Source organism: Lissotriton vulgaris, chromosome 6 (assembly GCF_964263255.1).
Source record: "Lissotriton vulgaris chromosome 6, aLisVul1.2, whole genome shotgun sequence".
Classification (NCBI taxonomy): domain Eukaryota; kingdom Metazoa; phylum Chordata; class Amphibia; order Caudata; family Salamandridae; genus Lissotriton; species Lissotriton vulgaris.
The window spans coordinates 787,046,629-787,063,762 of NC_141694.1; the positions used below are offsets into that span (position 1 = coordinate 787,046,629).

General features: G+C 44.0%; 1 protein-coding gene and 1 pseudogene across 1 annotated transcript in view; one reads left to right on the top strand and one right to left on the bottom strand.

Annotated features, from left to right (window-relative positions):
- The window catches only part of LOC147707999 (monocarboxylate transporter 10-like), a 770,926-nt gene that overhangs the window by 150,873 nt on the left and 602,919 nt on the right, over positions 1–17,134 (top strand). The gene's annotated exons all lie outside the window — the stretch shown is intronic.
- LOC147708000 (uncharacterized) lies at positions 9,566–10,558 on the bottom strand (annotated as a pseudogene).

A 17,134-nucleotide genomic window follows, 5' to 3' on the forward strand; every position in this document is an offset into this window, starting at 1 on the left:
CCTATTGACCTAATGGGAAAGAAATGAGAAATGGAACAATTATTCTAAAAACATGTTATTCCCTCTTCCTGTGTTCTCTGTCCGAAGCAAGCTGTATGAGAGTAGCATACCTGCAGCGAGGTTTGTTTAAATTCGGCTTCTCCCGTCTAGCGGTTATATCTGTAGTTAAGTACCGTCTTTCTCGCTGCCAGGAGTCAGGGTTACTGCAGCTTCCTTCACAAATAATTAACAAAGTGCCGCGTTAGTCTATATCTTGCTACCAAAGAGGTTTGCATTCTATCAGTCTATCGGCATAGAGTTCTCAACTGATTCTTACCTATGGAGTACTAGCAGCACCGACGCCTTCTGGGGGTCCGTCGTGTTAACACGGATGTTACACGCTGGCCCCGTTTAAAAACCTATCTCTGATCTATGATTGGTCAATCAGCCTCACCTGGTGGGCCTATTGCGCTCAGACTTTTAAAGTCTGCGGCTTTCGAATAGGTGGGCTTGGAATTGTAAAGGCGGATTCGTCTTCACATAGTCAAAGCCACACCCCTGATATTCCCTGAATGTGTTCCCTTTCTGGTTCGGATCTACGTCATTATTGTTATTGAAGCATATTCATTTTATTTTTTAAAACATTTCTAAGTGTGGCTTGAGCAGTGCGTCCTCGATTGGCTTCCAATCTTGATTCTGGTTGCTCTCCTGTTTCATTCGAGCAGGCTTGAGCAGTGCGTAATTGATCGTTTTCCAATCTTGATTCTCGTTGCTCCCCTGTTTCATTCGAGGGGGCTTGAGCAGTGCGTAATCAATCTGTTTTCAATCTTGATTCTCGTTGCTTGTTCGTTTGAGAAGAACGGGCTTGAGCAGTGCGTACTCGATCGGCTTCCAATCTTGATTCTCTTTGCTCGTTCGTTTGGGAATTACGGGCTTGAGCAGTTTGTATTCAAACAGCATTACGGGCTTGAGCAGTTTGTATTCAAACAGCTTCTAATCTTGCTTCCCATTGCTCGTCTGTTTCTGAAGCTCGTAATGCCTTTTTCTTTCGTGCTTCTGATGTAGATTGACCAATCGATTTCCGTTTGGGGGTCATAACTGTCGACGATGCTCGCAAATTCGCTGTATATTTCAGTATTCGAAAGTTTATGAGGGCCCTGGGGGGCAATTTAATTAAAAAAAAATTGACAGAAACTTTCGCGGGAGTGTACTCAATAACTTCCCAAAGTTTCATGGCGATCGGATGAATGGTGTAGTAATGCATAAAACGCGTTGGTCTTAGTGTCGTAATAAATCACACTTTTGAACTGAGGCAACGGCTCCACTGGTTTTGTTTTTCCTGATACTCTGGGATACAGGCATTGGGTATCGACTGATATATATATGTAACAAAAACGTGCCCTGAGGCGAGAATGAGCCTACTGTAGGGTGGGGTTGCCATATTGAATACAGCAAGCCAAGTCCAGAGTCACATTTCTTTCTCCATACGCATTTCGAAACCTAACGGTTTCTTCATCAGAGGAACATCACTTTGATGGAAAGTACTGCCCCAAGCATTTAGGCGCACGCGCCAGATAAATTGCTCCTAGGTGGGCTTCAATGCATGGCATGCTGGTGCTTGTATTTTATGACAACATGCATCAATGTTACCCCAGTGGGTTCCATTCAAAGCGCAGATTAAAAGTCATTAAAATGCCCATGTGGGCGTCCGGGCCGAGGAAGCTGTTATTTTCATATCTCTGCCCCGCTGTGCCTTTCATCCCAACGTGTGTTTTCTCTGCAGTTCCACTTCCTAAAGTTATCTAGTGAAGACACTCAAGGAACAATGGCATTGGCAAAGTTACAGACGCACAAGGTCACTGAAGATACTTTCTTGGCGTCCTTTATGTAGTTGGAGTGTAGGAGATGCACAATTCATTTATCCAACAAGGTAGCACCTACTAATTAGCCAGTAGAAAGTACTTTAATTGGATAGAGGTGTTGCACAAAACAGTGGCAGCTTTTTGGATATATACGCTGAGCAGGATTCATTCTGGCACGATTCTCATTTCACACAAGTGAAACCTTAACATGTTACAGTTAGGAAATAAACATTTTGAAAATGTGAAATTGACTGAAAAAACGCAAAGTTTACAAGGATGTTATAGTTAGGAAACAGAATTTAAAAAACCTTAGACATTCACTGACAAGACCAAAGGTTACAGGTACGTTATAATTTGGTAATGGAATTAAAAACCTTGGAAAATCACTGAAAACACAAAGGTTACAGGGACGTCATAGTTAAGAAATAGAATTTGGGATACCTTAGAAATTCACTTAAAAAACAAAGGTTACAGGGATGTTATAGTTAGGCTCAGATTTCACTGTTACAAAACCAGTGAAATTCAGTAATTATACCTAGCTGAACTAACTATAACTCACGTCCCTGCAATGCACTGCTTATGACCTCACATATTACATCACTCATGACATGATCAGTGACATCATAAACCCAATTATACATAGGGATTATCAGCCATTGGGAAGTGCCAATGCCTAACAAGTTCTGTTGTTAGAGAACACTTTGTTAGGTGTGTGTGTGTGTGCATGTGCAAGGGCAAGGGCAAAATACAGCCATTCACAGTGAAAGCATCCAATTGCCTAATTTGGCTAGTCCATTGATCTATGCTTTATGCTGGGGTGGAAGAGAGTACAAGATAAGTGGCATGTAAACCGAACAATGGTAAAATAGTGTTGGTTGAAAGCCCCAAAATATGTTTGTAGCTTTAAATGATTTCTTTGGGAAAAAGGAGGCTGGCATGACAGCTAAATCTGTCTTTAGGCCAGACCCCCAAAGGAGTTTCACTTTCGCCTATATGTGAACCCATATCTAACTAATGACCTAGCCTTTCTTTAAAAAGTCTTGTCATAATCCTTTCCAGTCTTTTTGATGCACATTCCAAACTCCTGAAAGAGTTGTCCCCATTTTGGTGCTGTTAAATGATTATGTGTATAAAAAAGTCAGTTTTTGGACTATTTTAACACATTTCGATGAAAGAAAATGTGAGACAGTGATTCAGAGACCCTGGGATCACTTAGAAGAACTTGAACTGAACTGTCTTTCCCATCGGATACTAATGCAAGTCAGCAAGAGAAAGCATACAGTAATCTTCTCAGTAAATTCTCGTGTGGAGGTGGGATATTTTGTTAAACCCACTAGTGCCTGAGAAACAGTGTTCCTGGCAGATTAAGATAGATTGTAGGTAAACCAGAAATGCGTGGTTACACACACAAACATCTCTTCAAGGTTCTGTGTTAGTTCATGTTATTGTCAAAGATATATTATTTGATTTCAGAAATTGTTCTGTTTAAAAAAAATTACTGATAGGGCATTTCACTGAATATTTTGTTTATTTCCAATGAAAATTGCCCTTATTTGGAAAGTTTGCTTGCCATCTAGTGGCTAATGTGATATAGTGTTGTATCATTATCAATTAATGTTCAGTCTGGGGATGGATTTAGGCCCAGATTCTGTACTGGGGTGAATGTATGACATTGTTCTGCATTCTGTCCATCAATTTTTCTTTTTGTATTTGTCACCCCAAGTGGGACGGGTATGCCCAGACGTGGGTCCTGTGCTCTCCATGCCACTGGAGTCAAGCTATCCTGGCTGATGAGGGGTGAAACCTCGAAACCGGTCCTAGGATGCTTGTTTCTAGTCCAAGGAGGACCTGGCCTGGCAGTTCCGGCTAGACTGTTCCCATTGGGCACTGGTCAAGACAGATTTGCATATGGTTAGGTTCAAACTGGAATGGCCTGGAGAGCAAAAAAACTATGGACTTCGGCCCAAATCTATGTACTAGGGTGAATGTATGACATTGTTCTGCATTCTGTCCATCAATTGTGCTTTTTGGAGCTCCTCAGAGTTGCATAAAAACTCTGCAAGATTCCGTGGAGTTACGCAAATTGGCAGAATTAGGCATTTCACGCTGCTCGTGCTGATTTTTAGCTCCGGGAGCTTGTCCCGCGCAGAAAAAGCAGCACGAACAGCCCCATGCGGCACACCATTTCTCAAGTTTATTTTGCTGCCTCTCTCGAAGATTTTCTACTCAAGCTGCAGTTTTCTGTCCACGAAAAGTCACAACAACCCGCGTTGAGGAAATCTCACCAAGTGCCCGCCTAGTGACCAGATTTTCTGATAGGGGACACCAAATCTTGCTTGTGTTCACCAATTTACCGTCAGCGAGTCTTGCGCAAGAAATACTCCACCACGCGGAAGTTCGCCGAATTTGGCCAAAACTGTGTTAAAGGCATAATATGGACTGGGTAAAACTTTGCCAACTCTGCCGGCGGATCAACATTTATCTCCCTTCCCTAAATTAATCCTATCCTCAAATCTGTCTCATCGCGCGCCAAAGTGGCGGAAATGCCTTGATTTAAAAGTTTAAATTCAATTGAAAATGATTTAGTAAAACCTAACTTCACACCAAAATGGTGTAGTTTGTCGAATGAGTAAATCTTATTAATTCACAAGTCGCCTCTCCAGGATCAGAGGCTAAACAGTATCTTGATGAGCATTGTTTACTTTCTGTAACTTCCACTCACTGAGCCTGGGACATTCAACGTTAGCTTAAACAAAAAAAAATAATAATTAGCAGTGCAATGTGCAGTCTTCCAAAATTAACTAAAAACAAACATTTAAAAAAAAAGTTATTGCCATCTTTCATTATTGTGAATACATGAAAAATAAATAGTCTGAATAAAATCTTCACCTCTGTGCTTCACAGGAGTGACAGAGCCTTGCAAAACTCAAAGTGCATCAACAGTAAGGCATAATTTAGACCAATAATATAGTTCATAGTCAATATATATTTTTCCTCAGCCCATTTATGTAACCCTAGACCTGTAAACACAACTACTAGTTCTATCATCTGACACGGAGGTTGGAAAATCAGTTTAAAACGCTCCTCAACATATTCAATCTCCTCCCACCCCATAGGCAATATCACATTCCCAACCCAATATGAAAAAAACATGGTGAAGACATGTAGCTGTCGCCCCGTTACCCACAAGGTAAGTCCCACAACTTAGAATAACCAGAAAAGGGAAAAATGAAAAGGTTAGACTAGAAAACCCTTTACTCACCCACTCTTAACATTAGTGGCTGACCAACCGGCAGGGTGCGAGGTCAATCCTCCAGCTCCTCAACCCGATGCCTGCCTCAGGGGGTTGGGCCCCCATCAATTGATATTATCTTGCAAGTGAGGTTTACCACTTATGTACCTCTCCCCTTCCTCCATAATGATCATACCGCAGTTTACCCCTGTGGAGTGTTTTCGGCATAACGTTAATATAGGTTCAACATGTATATCTCCTACCTTTCAGCTGCCTGCCCTCCTTAATGGTCAGTGTCTTTATTAGGGTTACTGTCCATGTGTCTAGATGGTGATGAAGCTCTTGAGTCTGGAACAACATTCGAGGTCTGCAGCATTCCCTCCGGGCCCTCTCTAATCCGACCAGGACTCCGGGCCTGTGAGAAGTTTTGCTTTCGTCAGATCTGGGGCGGCCTGTCTGATCGGGCCACTCGAGGTGACTCCATTGAGGGTACCTCAATCATCACAAAAGGGAATGGACACTTGTATCTACCATAACCATTGGTTATTTGTTGACAACCCTCATAAACGCTGAGGTGTTATAAGTGCGGTGTATCTTTTATCCGCCCCTTCTCTAGCGTCATGGCATATTCATCGGGTTGACAAACGACGTGCTATATGTCTGCCTCACCCGAGGCAACCTCTGGAAAGAGTAGAAGTGTCCAGAAATAATGAGAGTTAGTCCAGAGGGATAGGGTGCAGTGCCACCAAGAAAAAATCTAAAAACAGTGTTGCACCAAAACCAAAAACAATATTTATTATAAAGAAGATGCACACTGCGAATTAAAAGGGGGAATAGTGATATATTAGGTAATCGAGTTACAGGATTACCATATAACTCTATCAATAAGTCGACATGTTTCAGCTCTATTGGGCCCAGAGGGTCTGTAGAGCTTTTGTCAGGACAAAACAAGAAAACAAAACTGAATACTCACACTATTAGTGTAGTGTTCAATGGAAGTATGAAAATTTCACACTCAGATTCCTGTATAAAGGAAACACAATACGTATTTGGCATTTAAGAATAAACTTGAACATTGTTTGATAGCATATAGCATACAAGAAAAGGGTCTCTATATGTTGACCAGAACACAAATGAGATTGCAGACAGTCAATCTCTATTTTTACTGTTGTAAGCACCTCACTATGGGTACTACAATAAATTGGAGCAGAGAAAATAGGTAACAAGGAAGCGGATCATTACACTGGGACAGGAGATGAAATCTGGTTGAGTTACGTATGTAACGTTGTTTTTAAGCAGTTATGCTGAGGGCAGAATGGAGAAGGCTGCAAATTACGTATAAGCGCGGGTTTTAAAAGTGAGCAGAAAGGTTGTGTGCCAGTAATTGAGCGCCGGCAGTTAAACTAAGTCCAGAGTGTTTAGACTGTGAGAGCAAGGTACGCGCTATCTGCAAAGTAGAACGTTAGTTTGAGTGCAATTGGAGTCGCCGATAGTCTAAGCATGTTAGTTTACGTGCATTAAGCATTGAGCACCGGTGAATAACGGGTGCGAGGCTGACTAGGAGAAATTGTGCGCTTCAGCATTACTTAAGAGCTTTTGCAGAAAGCTCGAGGTTTCAGCTTGAGAACGGCGTGTTACAAATCGCGCGCTGTTAAAAAGTACGTCAATTGTCAGGAAATCTCTCCGCATCAGACGGGCCAAAGAGTCGCTGTGCACAGGGCGTTTTGCTGGAATAATACAAGCACATACGCCGCGTAAAGATGTTTCAGAGATTAAACAAACAACCGTCACTTACTATGTTGCGAGAGGCTCTCCTGGCGCCATTCTTACCCTCGTGTTGGTTGCAATTTTTGCTAGTGCTGACTCTGCCCCTGGAAAGTGGGAGGGTATTTCCTCGTTCGTTTTTAAAGAATAGGGAGCAACGAGGGGCTTACGCTTTCACTATATGTTAAAGGGGCAGTGAGACAGTATTAGCTGCCGCTCTAGGGTCTGCATCATAGCAGGGAAGAGTAACAGTGGCTAGCGTTACTCAGTAGTTCTTTGGCCAAGAGATATATATAGGAGAATATGTATAAAGTACAAGGTGTCAGTATATCTCAGAAAGCCTGGTGTTGAATGCTGGGCGCGAGGACCATATTACAAATAGTTGTAAACAAATGGTGTATAGGATGGAGTGCCACATCTGCATAAGGTCTTTATAGCAGAGCGTAAATTGAATTCAGTGTACCTAATATTGAAAATCAGGGAAATGTTCTATTAATGGAATCAAGTGATGTTAATAAAACTGGTGCCATGGAATGTTATCGTTCATCCCCAGTATATGGGTTCTCAGTCGATTCACCCATCGTTGTTCCCTTTCAAACAGTATACGTTCAGCATCGTTGTGTTTGTCATGAAGCATTTCCAAGATTGTCCATCTGAGGTCGTCGCACGAGTGGCCAGCTTCCACAAAATGTGTGCAGAGTTTAGTTGTACTTTTCTTGAGTCGTATATTGCTTCTGTGTTCTCCTATACGTATCTTGACTTTACGGCAGGTCATCCCTACGTATTTTTGTTGACAAGGGCATGTTATAAGGTACACCACATGGGTGGAGTTGCAGTTTTTATGTTGCCTTTGTGTCCATATCAAGCTTTCAGAGAGTTGTAGGGTCTTGGTGGGATTTGTGAATTTACACACTCCACAGGTGCCACAGGGAAAATGACCAGTCACTGGGGCCATATTGATGTTTCTTATGGTGGTCGTAGTTGGTCTTTTTCTCGGGCGAGTGTGTACTAACACATCTCCAAGGTTTTTAGTCCTCCTGTTGGCGAATCTTGGCTTGGGCCAGTTAAAAGTCCCTGAGGTAATTATTTGCCAATTTTTTCTTATGAGTTTCTGCACCTGATAGGTAGCTGGGCAGAAAGTGGTTACACATGTGACAAGATCTTTGACTGGTTCCTTTTGGTGACTCTGTAGAAGACATTCCCTGGGTTGGTTCTTCGCTCTTTTTTTACACTTGGAGATAGTCTGAGGAGTGTAATTTCTTGCTCGTAATTTTTTACTCAGAATTGTAGCCTGTTGTTTATAATCACTTTCTTTACTACAATTTCGTTTGTGGCGAAGAAATTGGCTGTAAGGGAGATTGTCTCTGAGTGGTTGAGGGTGGAAACTGAAATATGATAATAGACTGTTCTTAGCTGTAGGCTTTGTATAAGTCTTGGTCTCTAGTTTACCATTTTCAGAGAAGATGGTCAGGTCTAAAAAGTCAATGCTCTCCTTGTTGGCAGTGGAAGTAAACCTGAGCCACCGATCTCTGCCGTTCAGCCAGTCCATGAAAGTAGTCAAGCAGTTCTTTGTATCCCAGATTAACAGGATATCCTCGATATAACGTTTCCAGTATAATATACTGGAAACGTAGGGATTGTCATTATTGAGGACGAATTTCTGTTCAAACTGACTCACATACAGCCCGGCTACAGAAGGAGCGAATGCGCTTCCCATGGAAGTACCATGGCACTGTAAAAAAAGGTTGGCCATTATATTGAAAGTAATTTTCCTTCAAAGCTAGCCGACAACACTTTAGAATGAAATGGCGAGGAGTTTGATGAGGCCATTTTACAAGAAATAGTAGATCTTCCAGCATTTGCATAGTGTCATCTTGTGGCAGACTTGTGTAAAGCGATTCTACGTCTAATCCTACTAGGATCATGGTGTTAGGGCCGAATGCTTTATCGGCTATCTGAATCAGAAGGTCACGAGTGTCCTTTAGGTAAGTCGGAGTTTTTTGTACTAGCGGTTTGAGGTACTCATCAGCAAACTCTGAGAGAGGTTCTAGGAGTGAACCAATACCCGAAACTATCGGGCGTCCCGGTGGTGGGAATTTATTTTTGTGGGTTTTGGGTAGTGAATAGAAAAAGGGGACTTTAGGTGTTCTAGGTGTCAGAAAATCCGCTTCTTTTTTAGAAATCCATCCATTTACTTCTGCCTCGTGTGTCATTATTGCAATAATGTTTGTCAATCTTTCCGTAGGGTCAGAGTCAAGTTTTTTGTAGAAATTTACATCTGATAATAATGTGAGGCATTGCTGATCATATCCTTCTTTAGTGAGGATAACAATGCCACTGCCTTTGTCTGCAGGCTTTATGATTATGTTGTCATTATCTCTCAGTTCTTCCAGAGCTCGTCTCTCTTTGTTGCTGAGGTTTTGAAACGTTGTCTTTTTATCCAAGTTGTCAATTCCTTTGAGGATTGCCTTTTCAAAGTTTAATATCTCAATGGGTACAGCATTAGTAGGTGGTAAGAATTTCGATTTTCTTCTAAGTGTTGTGTCACCATCTTGTCTTTGGATAGGGGATCCATCAAAAAAGGCTTTAAGTTTTAGCGTTCTGCAAAATTCAGATAATTCGCACTTTAATTTGAATGGATCAAGTGGTGGAGTGGGGACAAAGCCCAGTCCCTTATTTAGAATGTTCGTCTGTTCTTTTGTTAGAACAATGTCGGTCAGATTCACAATTAGTGACTCTTCTTGTTCACATCCGTTTGTGCCGATGACATGCTCCGTGTTTGAACATTGAGTTGACGATCCTGCCAAGTTAGATTTTTCTTTTTGCCTCGTGGCTGATTTTGGCCTCTTCCTAAAAAAGGCTGCTGTGGTTGGTGGGAGTGGTTTGGATTTTGTAGCATTTGGTTGCTCATATGTGGCTGTTGTTCATTCCCTGAGTTGTAAGGGTTCATCCATCCACCAAAGGGAGGCATAAAAGGTTGGAAGTAAGGCATCTAATTACTGTGATAGAAAGGGGGTCTATGCCACCTGTTTCCTCTGTAACCGCGTCTAGGCCCTCTGAATCTTGAATTATTATGTCCTCTTCTTGGTGTTTGTTGGTCCGAGTTGTTTTCTGAGCCATCCGAGGACCACCCGGTTGAATCTGTATCTGAAGTGATGTCTATCACTGTGTAATCTTCTTTGGAGTAGGGATGCATCCGTTCCTGACTAAACTTTTTAAAGTCCTTAGCCAATTTCTGTAACTTGTTTTGCATCAGGAACTCCTGCGTCTCGTCCATTTCTTTTGTAATCTCATCCAGTCGTTTCTTGTAAATTTGCGGGTTGATGCTGTTTTTTAATTGGGTTTCACAGGTTATGATTTCTGCCAGTAATGCCTCTGACAGTCTTTTGGCTGTCTTTATTATAAGGACTAAGTAGTCCAAAGTACACTTCCATGATATGGAGGACCAATTACGACGGAAGGCCAAATCGTGAAGGAAGATTCTGGGGGCATTAGAGATCCATAAGCCTCTAGGTGCTGACTTGGTTCTCAGATACTCAGTCATGATGATTCCGTGAATAGCAGTTTGAATCTGTTCCCTTTTCTTGTTGGTTAAAGTCTCCCATTCATCAGTCCGGGCAATTGCTTGTGTAAAGTCAGCATTCTGTAGAAGTGGCTGTGCTGCTAGGATTTCATCTATATCGTCACCAGTGAAAATTAATCCGTTATTGTTCTCCATCATACAGGGCTCCTTGATTCAGAAGTAATACACTTCAATGCTGACAAGACTTGTTAGCAGAAGTGTACTGTTCCCGCAGCTGTGCGCTGCTTAAAGATTATAATCATGGGAGGGAAGAGGAATTTTTTTCCATTCAGTTCCCCTGAATCGGTACCTCAATCATCACAAAAGGGAATGGACACTTGTATCTACCATAACCATTGGTTATTTGTTGACAACCCTCATAGACGCTGAGGTGTTATAAGTGCGGTGTATCTTTTATCCGCCCCTTCTCTAGCGTCATGGCATATTCATCTGGTTGACAAACGACGTGCTATATGCCTGCCTCACCCGAGGCAACCTCTGGAAAGAGTAGAAGTGTCCAGAAATAATGAGAGTTAGTCCAGAGGGATAGGGTGCAGTGCCACCAAGAAAAAATCTAAAAAAAGTGTTGCACCAAAACCAAAAACAATATTTATTATAAAGAAGATGCACACTGCGAATTAAAAGGGGGAATAGTGATATATTAGGTAATCGAGTTACAGGATTACCATATAACTCTATCAATAAGTCGACATGTTTCAGCTCTATTGGGCCCAGAGGGTCTGTAGAGCTTTCGTCAGGACAAAACAAGAAAACAAAACTGAATACTCACACTATTAGTGTAGTGTTCAATGGAAGTATGAAAATTTCACACTCAGATTCCTGTATAAAGGAAACACAATACGTATTTGGCATTTAAGAATAAACTTGAACATTGTTTGATAGCATATAGCATACAAGAAAAGGGTCTCTTTATGTTGACCAGAACACACATGAGATTGCAGACAGTCAATCTCTATGTTTACTGTTGTAAGCACCTCACTATGGGTACTACAATAAATTGGAGCAGAGAAAATAGGTAACAAGGAAGCGGATCATTACACTGGGACAGGAGATGAAATCTGGTTGAGTTACGTATGTAACGTTGTTTTTAAGCAGTTATGCTGAGGGCGGAATGGAGAAGGCTGCAAATTACGTACTAGCGCAGGTTTTAAAAGCGAGCAGAAAGGTTGTGTGCCAGTAATTGAGCGCCGGCAGTTAAACTAAGTCCATTGAGGGTACCAGACAGGGTCCTGGGGAACCTCGCGAGTCCAGCCAGTAGTTCGCCTTCGACGCAGAGAAAAAGCATAACGCCCTTCCCATACTTTCAACTCTCAATTTGGCCGGGAGGAGTAGGCTATATTTAAGATTTAAGTCTCTTAGGCGTTGCCTCACTGCTAGGAAGGCTCTTTGTTGGTCCTGCACACGCTGTGTATAGTCTGGATAGATTGATATCTGGTGGCCCTCAAAGAGTAGCGGGCCTCGCGTTCTGGTAAGTTTCAGAATGGCGCCCCGATCTCAAAACCTAATAAACCTGGCTATGATGGCTCTGGGAGGTGCACCAGGCCTGATTTTAATTGTTGACTGATACCCTTATTGTTTAGGGAATGCTATTCATTAACCACTTCTGTTGGACTTGGCCCTATTTGCAGGTTATTTCCAAACTGTTTGATTCTTCCTCCTATTTTTTCCTGACCTGTTGTTGTTGGCTTTAGGACTCTGGGCACTTTACCACTGCTAATCAGTGCTAATGTGCATATGCTCTCTGTCTAAATTGCGTTTATGGAATTGTGTTTCCATGATTGGCATATTTCATTCACTGGTAAGCCCCAAGTAAAGTGCACTGTGTGTGCCCAGGTTCTGTAAATTAAATGCTACTAGTGGGCCCGCAGCACTGATTGTGCCACCCACATGAGTAGCCCAGAAAAAGGTATCTCAGACCTGCCACTGCAGTTTCTGTGCACAGTTTATTAAATGCCATGTCGACTTGGCACGTGCACCCACTTGCCAGGCCCTGACCTTCCTTTTTCCCATGTAAGGCACCCCTATGGTAGGCCCAAGGTACCGCCCTTGTCAGGGTGCAGTGTATGTGAATGGTAGGACATGTACTTGTGTGTGTGACGTTTCCTGAAATCCTACCAATTTCGTTTTTCACTATTGAAAGACTAACTTGCCCCATGGGATAGAATGGAAGTTTATTCATAGCATCTTATAAATATAAGTTCCCATTGGGACAAGATAGAGAAATAAAGTTTAGGCCCTCTGAACTCAGAATTTAATAACACATCTTTTAGGAAAGATGGTTATTAAAGTGTGTGTTTGAAAATGCCACTTTTAGAATGTAGGCATTTTCTTGTTTAACCATTCTGTGTGCCTTTGCCTGTCTGTGTATTAACTGTCTGGTTTTGTAGGGGTGTGTGGCCAAGACACCAGAAATGGCGGACGTGTGTGCTTAGTGCTCCGTCCTGGCCGGTTACTTATCCTGCTAATAAAGCGATACCAATTCCTTGGAGACAGTGGAAACGATTCCCCCCGACAAGTTACATCGGGTGGAGCACAACGACGGTCCGAGATTGCCCCTGCATGAAGTCGAGGGACAGACTTGGGGCAGTGACGAAGCCAGGAGCACGAACGAGCCAGCTGCGTAGCCGGGAAACCGCACTGCGGCCTGCGACAACCCCGGGACCTATCGCACACACAATTAGCTTTGCAGGCCCCTACGGAGAGGATTTGCATGCCCGGAGCATCGACGGGGTGCATGAGAAGGTAGCTTCGGCCTGGCCCTGAGGGAGGAGCCGAACATGTGGAGCACCGGGCCGGCGGTGTTGCTGTGGAGTGGCTGCCTGGCTGGGAAGACCGCCAGTGCGACTGGAGGAAGATGCACGGCGCCAGGGCTGGAGGCAGCTATCAGTCTCCTGAGCAGCAACAGTTGCTGAGCTCCACCAAGGCTGAGACAGACCCTGGAGAAATGCGAGGTGAAGCCCAGAGTTGAAGACCCACTTGATGCCGCACACCTCCTGCTGGCCCCCACCTGTAACTGTAGCGGGTGACTGTGGCCCTACAGCGCCAGGCGGGAGACAACAACATGCGCTCTGCTTTGTGCTGCTGCCTGGGCCCTGCCTGAGATCACGGTAGGGGACCCTAAAAGAACCAATAGGCTGCGTACCGTGCGAGGCTTTGTGGGGGAGGAATGGATCCAGGGCCCTGGGTGCCTGCAGGCTGAGGTGACGACGTCGGAGCATGGAAGGACTGCCTTGCGTGCTGCCAGCCACGGGGCAATGGCGCCATTGGGCGTGGGGCGGGCCTGTAAAGAGACCGAGATGGCCGAAGGGTCTGGAAGAGCCAGGGTCCAGAGACTGAAACAGCGCCTACAATAGGAGAGAGGGCTGACCAGGAATCGCCTGCAACTGTGAGTGCTGTTTGGCTAAGGCCGGTTGTGGTTATGTGTGGAATCTAGCAGCAGATTGAACTAGAGCGAACCTGGACTTCCCTGGAATCATTGGGGAGGAATGGTCAAAGCCAGTCGAAGTACCACCAAATCATGGTAGTTCTCGCTAAGATTGGTGTGAAGGGGATCTTCGAAACACGCTTGCGAATTGAGTGGGAATGGTGGGGATTGACCATTGGACCCTGAGGCTGTTCCTACGGAAGACGGGGCAATAGACTGTTCTAGAGTGGGCAGCAGTGCTCTGGCTGGAAAGGCCTTACTGGACCCAATATAGCACTGTAAGGTGCATTGCCTGAGCCTACCAGGAAGCCCAGATAAAGGCGATATTAGCGATCTCCCTCCAAGTAAGGTTTATAAGGAGATGACACTCAGGCTTGCACAGGCGGGCGCATGGCACAGACAACAGAGGCGAGCGCAATCAGAAGTGGCCCAGTGAGAAACAGAGAGGTACCACTGCTACGTCAATGCCTGCGGGGGATCCTGGCCGTGGGATCCCCTACCTAACAAGATACCTAAGCCAAAGCAGAAGCCGGGGCATTCAGCCTGCCACCAGGGAGCCTACGCTCATCACAAAAAAGAGAGGGGACGACGAATCCACCGGCGAAGATGACTCCCTCCACTCACACCTGGACAGGGTGCTTGCTGCCATTGCTGACACCAAAAATGATGTGTCTGGGACTGCTGCAGGCGGAACACCAGAAGCTGGCAGAAAGAGTTCGGGTAACTGAATCCGCAATAACTGCAAATGGGACACAGCTCACTAAACAGCTACGATCGATGATCTCTCCAAAAGAGTGGCAATCCTTGAACGACAAGCAGATGACGCTGAAGGCCGCAATCGCAGAAACAATGTCAGACTCATAGGAATACCAGAGCGGGCAGAGGGAGCCAACATGGTGGAATTCATTTAACACTGGCTATGCTCCGTTGTGGCCCCTGAACTTGTGTTTGAGTTCTTCTTCTTCGCCCTATATAGTGCACACAGAGTGCCGGGTCGACCAACCGACCCGGGAAGCCCCTTTGGGCCAGTAATTGCTAGACTTTTCAATTTCAGAGACAGAGATGCGCTCCTCCAGCACTGCTGTGAACATGGCCTGTATGTGCTTGAAAACAGTAAGGTGTCTATTTTCTTTGACTTTATGGCTAGGGTCCAGGCACAGCGAGCGTCCTTCCTCAAAGCCAAAAAATCCCTTAGAGAAGATGGAATACTATACTCCCTAATATTCCCGACCATGCTGAAAATTATGTTCAACTGAACCTCATACCTATGGGACACCCCGGAGGAGTTCTGGACTTGGATGGAGAACTATAAAAAAAAGTGCACCGCTACCTAAGAAACCACTACATGCTGAGATAGGTCCACGCAGACGGAGACCTAAGTGTGGCCGTGAAGCAACTCAAACACGGAAACCCACAGCCTCAAAAACTTATCAAGACAGACCAGCAGCGCTGCAGGCGGTGGCACAAATTTTCTTACCCATGCACCACATTGAAATGCCGGGAGCATTGGCTATATCTGCTGATGCATTGGCAGTATCTGGGGACACCCTTGAAACCGACTCTTAACTGCCCAAGATTACTCCACGACTAGCAGATGATATTGCCTACCTTAGCGGAGCTCTGGGACACCCCCAGCATTGGCATATCTTACTTTCCCCTGAGAATTCATGTAACAGAAGAAGGACCACATCGGACTCGAAGATTGGTGCGTCAACGTCTTCATATGTGGGCTATGGACTGAGCACTGCCGCTTGGGGGCACAACTACAAGAGGGAGCCGGGATGGCGTTCGACTGAGTCAACCGGGCCTATTTAATGCATGTATTGAGATTGTGCAACCTGGGGAAAAAATTTTGCAGGGCAGTTAGCTCGATGTATCAAACGCCCATAGCCAGAATTTTAGTGAACGGAAACTTGTCTGCTCCAGTAGAAATTCGGAGAGAAACAAGGCAGGGGTGCCTGTTATCACACTGATTTTCAACCGATACATTAAGCCTCTAGCTGGAAAGATCAGAAGCCATGCCGGAATATTACCCTTTAAGTATAAGTCCTGGGAAAAAAGGTGGCTTTACACGCCGATGATCTGATGGTATATACATCAGATCTAAACACAGCAATCCCAATAATACATAATGAAGCACAACAGTTTGGTCGAGTCTGATTATGAGATCAATGCATCCAAAACGGAGTGCATGGCCTGGAATTTAAATTCGAACACCTATTCAATGAAATATACTTCACTCCCCAGCACACGTCAGTATACAAATGGGTTTCCCTATTGTGATTGAGAACAAGTTATTATATCTTCATCATACAACATAAATTAAGAACAATTTCGTCTGATTCTTTTTCTGGGTTTTATTTTCGTGGTCTTGTAAATCAGTTGCCAACAGCCACAGCCAACACGTGTTTCGCCGCTTTAAGGGGCGTAGTCCCGCGACTTCCTCAAGGCTAAATCCTTCAGCACCGGGTACCCGGTGCAAGACAGGAGCGGCGTGAGGTCCGATTAACAATACACGGAGAAACCAGAATTTCAGTTGGCAAGGAAAGTTTTGCATTTGACTGATTACTTTGGACACGCCGCACAGATCGGAACCCCAATGTGGGTCGAAAGTATCATCACATTTCAAAATAGGGACTACGCCGCTTAAAACGACGAAAAACTTGTTGGCTGTGGCTGTTGGCAACTGATTTACAAGACCACGAAAATAAAACCCGGAAAAAAAATCTGACGAAATTGTTCTTAATTTATGTTGTATGATGAAGATCTAATAACTTGTTCTCAATCACAATAGGGAAACCAGTTTGTATTCTGACGTGTGCTGGGAGTGAAGAATATTGTGTACAGAGTTTAGGCTTGGATCTGTGGAGTTTTGTAGTTCTCCACACTCTACAGCACCGTCCATATAAATGTTTTAAACCCTAATCAACTTGTGTGATTCTACCAAAAGGCGCCGTAATCCTATACATGATACCACGTTTCGGAGGACTTACCTATTCAATGAAAAAAGGGATAAGATATTTGGGCATCATGATTATGCAAATCATTGAGAATATCACAGACATGAATCTCCATAAAATCAGTAAAGATATCAGCAACTCTCTAACTAGCTGGGAATACTTACCTTTAACATTAATTGGTAGAGTTAATTTAGCAAAAAATGATGGTTTTACGAACAAAACTCCAGGCAAAAATAAATAGCTTTATATGAGCCTCCAAAGGTATAAGGATATCTTGGAAAAAACCTTGCAGAAAGAAATATAAGGGAGGGTTGTGCTTGACAGACCTAG